This window comes from Aegilops tauschii, chromosome 5 (genome assembly GCF_002575655.3).
Source record: "Aegilops tauschii subsp. strangulata cultivar AL8/78 chromosome 5, Aet v6.0, whole genome shotgun sequence".
NCBI lineage: Eukaryota > Viridiplantae > Streptophyta > Magnoliopsida > Poales > Poaceae > Aegilops > Aegilops tauschii.
The window spans coordinates 385,777,536-385,783,265 of record NC_053039.3 but is presented as its reverse complement, the minus strand read 5'-3'; the positions used below and the strand labels follow the sequence as shown (position 1 = coordinate 385,783,265).

The following is a 5,730-nucleotide window of genomic DNA, read 5'->3' as shown; positions in this document are numbered from 1 at the left end:
ACGTTAAGCGTGCGGACCCTACGGGTTCGAGAACTATGTAGACATGACCGAGACACATCTCCGGTCAATAACCAATAGCGGAACCTGGATGATCATATTGGTTCCTACATATTCTACGAAGATCTTTATTGGTCAAACCGCATAACAACATACGTTGTTCCCTTTGTCATCGGTATGTTACTTGCCCGAGATTCGATCATCGATATCATCATACCTAGTTCAATCTCGTTACCGGCAAGTCTCTTTACTCGTTCTGTAATGCATCATCCTGCAACTAACTCATTAGTCACATTGCTTGCAAGGCTTATAGTGATGTGCTGTGACGCCCCCGATTCAACCGTACACTAATCATACACGCAAATGTGTACGATCGAGATCAGGGACTCACGGGAAGATATCACAACACAACTCTAGACACAAAATAAAATAATACAAGCTTTATATTACAAGCCAAGGGCCTCGAGGGCTCGAATACAAGCTCGATACACAAGCGAGTCAGCGGAAGCAACAATATCTGAGTACAAACATAAGTTAAACAAGTCTGCCTTAAGAAGGCCAGCACAAAAGCAACAATGATCGAAGAGGCAAGGCGTCCTACCTGGGACCTCCTAACTACTCCTGGTCGTCGGCGGTCTCCATGTAGTAGTATCCGTCGGTGGTGGCATCTAGCTCCAGGGATCCACCAATTGGTTGCAACAACCGGAAAGAAGGAAGAAAGGGGAAAAGGGGGTAGCAAAGCAACCGTGAGTACTCATGCAAAGTACTCGCAAGCATCAGATCTATACTAAGTATGCATAGGTATCAAAAGAAGGTATGTATCTATGGACTGAACTGCAGAATGCCAGAATAGTGGGGAAGGACTAGCCTATCAAAGACTAGCATCTTCAAGCAGCTCCAAGCATCTTGCAACAAGTAGAAGAGTAAAGAATAGCAGTTTATAATTAACAAACATGTTGTAGCATTAATGCCCAGGGATCCTTCCTCGACTCCCTGCAAGAAAGCAATCCCGGGGCCACATATCTCAAGTATCCATTTCTAGTTATAAAAGATCAGGATATAAGTCTGAACGTCCGTTACCGTGGACATGGCTATTAATAGATAATCTTCCCTGCACGGGTGCACCATGTTTTCCAACACGCTTGATTACTTTGGCCGAACACACTTTCCTGGGTCATGCTCGGCCTCGGAAGATCAATACGTCATAGCCCTACCTAGGCTCAGCAGAGAGGTCCCCGCCGGTCTACATCCTAAGCACTCCGGGGTCTGGGCCCATCGCCCGTTGCACTCCAGATCATTGCCGCAATGCTGAACTGGACATCTGACAAAGCTTCGGTTGATACTACATCGCCGAGGCCCATAACTATTCTCGCGTGGTGGTTAGTGCGTAAAGGCCAAAGGCCAACTCAGAACAAATACCCAAACCATTAGTGTTTTAGTAGCTTGCGGAGACGAGCAGAGACTCGCGATAATGTGACCCCGTCGCCCCGTCTCGTGGACTTACGGCAAGGGCCCAGAATGCCCGGCCGTGCCACGTAATTATCTTGCGGGTGCTCTCCGGGCCCGCCGGACTTTCACAAAGGTCTCAAGTAAAGTCAAGGTAACCGTGTGTCCAAAACATCAAGGAGGAAAACCCGAGGAATCACCCTCGGTGGATTCCACTCGATGTAATCATCAAGGTGAACGTAAGAGGAACCACCCTCGAGGTTCACACTTGAGGGGTTGCACGACAGAGTCGTATCGGAAGTGGTTAAGGAGGAATCACCCTCGATGACCACGACCGAATAGCTACACTACAGAGATCTCATTAGGAGTGATGTATGAGGTACCACCCTCGGCACTCGATGGTAACTCTGTAGAGTCGAGCAACAAAAGGGGCGTGATGTGATGTGAGGTGTCGGGCTCTGGTCATCGATCACGTTGATCGAGTCGCCGATGATGAAGCAGGGACAACAAGGACAAGGTGGGGGTCACTGATGGATCACTAACCAACCTATATTAAGCAGTTTAGGATAAGCAGGTAAGGTACAATGAACATGTTACAAAAGCAGGCTATGCATCAGAATAGGAGCAATCAATTACAGTAGCAAAATCTAATGCAACCATGAGAGAATGGAATGGGTGATATCGGGATGATCAAAGGGGGGCATGCCTGGAAGCTCCGTTGAAAGGGAAGAAGGGTCGTCGTCGACGTAGTAGATCACAGGGACATTAGCAGCAGTGTTGGGGTCTACCGGAGAAGAAGAGGGGCAAGAAACAGTAAATATAATGCAAACAGATGCAACACAGATGCATGACGGGGTAACACGCAGGGCTAGGGGCGTTATAACGCAATGCTACATGAAACCGGCGAAGGGGGATAACATCCGGGAAAGTTTTCCCAGGGTTAGGCATTTTCAGACAAATGAATTGGAGGGGGGCGGTTGCATGTTCGCTATGCTAGGGGCATGCGACAGGTGAACAGAGAGCGTATTCGGATTCGTCTCGTCCTTTTGAGTAATTTCCATGTACAAAGTATTTTCATCCTACCACGTGACATATGTGGTAAGCAATTCAAACTAATTCAAAAAAAGTATTTTCATTCGAGTTATGGATTATTTTCTATGATTTATCAAAGATTTAGCAATATTCTGGATTCATTATTATTTCGAAATTAAACAGTGAGATACTTTTTATACACAGTTTTAGCTAGCCTATTAGAATGACAGGTGGGGTCCAGTGGCTGAGTCAGCATACACAGTCAGCAACTCAACAGTCAAAGGTTAACCTGGTCAAAGTGTGAATAGTGGCTGTGGGGCCTACTTGTCAATGACTTGTGGGTTAATAATTTATTTAAACTAGTTTAATTAGTGGTGGAGGGGTCCCACATGTCATAGCCAGTAACTAAACTATTCTAGTTAATTAGATAAATTAGTTGTGGGGGCTCCACATGGCATAGGAGGTTAGTTAATCTGATTAGTGCTAAAATAAACTAATTGGGTCGGCCATATGTGCAATGGCACAAGCCGTTCTCACGGCTGTGCACACAAACGCACACATAACACATGACCATGTTTGAACGAGGCAAGCTCTCTGGTGCAGTTCAGTTTCGTCAGTTATTTCTTCAGCAAACAACTTAGCTATGCACGCCGGAGCGACCAGCAAACATCAACAGCAGCAGCAGCTAGGCACGGCGCTAGCAGCAGAAGCAGTACAGAGTAGCACCAGCAGCAACAGAGCAGCGGCTGGCGAGCAGCAGCAACAAAGCAAGCAGCAGCGACAGCACTAGCAGCAAGCAGCGGCAGTCGCATGAGCAGCAGCAGCGCAGGGGAATAGTAGCGGCAGAGCAGCAGCCGCGGAAAGCAGGTACGGGACAGCGGCGGCGTGGGGCACGCGGGCGAGCGCACGGGAAGCAGCAACGATGCAGAGGCAGCAGCCGCGAGGGTGCGCTTGGGCGCGGGCGCGCCTGGCCGAGGGCGCGGCCAGAGGCGCGCGGGAACACGGACAGCGGCGCAGTGAGTGCGAGCTCCGACGGCATCGGGCACGGCGGTGACGGCGGCCTATGACAGTGGTTCGAAAGGGAAAATAGGGGGAACCGGTGGAGCGGCTCACCTAGGAGCACAAGGAAGGCTCGGCGTGGGTTTAGGAGCAGCAGGGGTGGCGGATCCGACGAGGAACGCCGGCGACAGCAGGAGGAAGAAGGCCTCGATCCGGCGTAGCGAGGGCTTCCTGAGTTGATCTGCTCTGTATAGTCGAAGTAGAGGTGGCCGGAGTAGTCCCCGGCGTTGGCTCAGCCTGTGGGGATGACGGTGGCCGCGAGAACGAGCTTGACCATGGCGATGGTGGCGTTCGACGTAGGGGATCTGAGGAGGGGAAGCGGTGGATGTTGTTGCCAAACGGCAACCCTAGCCACCTCTCCCTCTCATCTCCCTCGCTCGAACAAGAAAGAAGGAAGGAGATGAACACAGTGGACACAAGTTTCTCGGGCCGGCGCACGAACGCTGCCGTGGGCGCACGAACGCCTGAATGTTTCTTCTCTTTGCAATGTCTACATGGTGCTCAACTTAGTGCATAACAACCATCCCGTGGTCTACAGAATTTATACCCGGGCAGGCGCACGACGCACGGCCCACCCCGCCCGGAGGATCCGCATGCCCGGCCGTGCGCGCCCACAACACACACGCCACGGCCGATCCCAACGGATCGCCTACCTAGCTAGCTAACTCTCTCACCGAAATTTACGCGCCCATACGCGCTCGTCCAGCGACCTGGCCAAGCCAACAAACTAGCTAACTAATCAGGGCATGCACTAACAGAATCTTGCATGCACACGGTCACACCCATGAGCACATACTCATGCATGGCTTATTCCTAACATTCTCCCCTCTAAGCCACGACCTCACCGCCCATCCTGACAGGACTCCGGCCTCTCGTCGACTGCCACTGAGAACACCCTTCTTCATCTCCGGTGACACACGCTGCAGCTTCTCTGCCTGGCGCACCAACGGCCTTGATTCCCTCGAGCTCGAACTCGACTCCGGGCACTGCCATTACAACGTACACGAGGGGTTTTATACCCAGGGACACGCCGGGCACGCACCCACGTCCCAGCCCACGTCGAGCGCCCGTCCCGCCCGCTCTGCCCGCACCCCCTCCGACATGCACGCACACGTCTGGGCGCGGCGAGCCCGCGATGGACCAGCTCAACGTGCACCCCCCCGCTCGCCAACGGCCACCCTACACCACGGTCCCGCCGTGCCTGACACGCCCGGCGCGCGCCCATACACGCGCCTAACGCATCCAACACGAGCGCCGCGGCTCTGTGCCACGCGCCTCCACCGTTGTCGCACCGAGCCGCTACGACGCGCTCGCCGCGCCGTCGTCGTCGTTGAAGCTGCCACCACGCAGGTCCTCCGTGGCCTCCTCACCGTGCCGCCGCAGCCACCGCAGCCTCCTCGCCGCGCCGCGCACCTCCATAGGCCGACACACGGCCCAAAGCATCGCGCAGCCGCCGGCGAACTCCGCCACCGCCGGCACGCCTCCGGCAAGAAGAACGACGCCCAAGATGAACCAGCTCATGATACCAAATGTTGTTGCCAAACGGCAACCCTAGCTACCTCTCCTTCTCATCTCCCTCACTCGAACAAGAAAGAAGGAAGGAGATGAACCCAGTGGACACAAGTTTCTCGGGCCGGCGCACGAACGCCGCCGTGGGCGCACGAACGCCCGAATCTTTCTTCTCGTTGCAATGTCTACATGGTGCTCAACTCAGTGCATAACAACCATCCCGCGGTCTACATAATTTATACCCGGGCTAGCGCACGACGCACAGCCCACCCCGCCCGCAGGATCCGCATGCTCAGCCGTGCGTGCCCACGACGCACACGCCACGGCCGATCCCAACGGATCGCCTACCTAGCTAACTAACTCTCTCACCGAAACGTACGCGCCCATACGCGCTCGTCCGGCGACCCGGCCAAGCCAACAAACTAGCTAACTAATTAGGGCATGCACTAACAGAATCTTGCATGCACACGGTCACACCCATGAGCACATACTCATGCGTGGCTTATTCCTAACAGTGGAGAGGACGAGGTGAGTGGAGTGGATGAAAGCGGAAGAGGGAATCGAGGGGGCGAGGGGGGTCCTTATCCACTCGTGGCGTCGGTGCCGGCGAGGTGGTCGGGGGTGACCAAGCCCCTGTAGCGGCACGGTCGGGGGAACAGGTCGATCGACCGGGGTGGGGAGTTGGTG

General features: G+C 53.9%; 1 long non-coding RNA gene across 1 annotated transcript; it reads right to left on the bottom strand.

Moving 5' to 3' along the window:
* Positions 1-413: 413 nt before the first annotated feature.
* LOC141022404 (uncharacterized) lies at positions 414-4,019 on the bottom strand. Its single transcript, XR_012183702.1, has 2 exons — positions 3,589-4,019; positions 414-665 (listed from the first exon to the last, which is right to left on the bottom strand). It is a non-coding gene; the product is annotated as an uncharacterized lncRNA (long non-coding RNA).
* Positions 4,020-5,730: the final 1,711 nt, after the last annotated feature.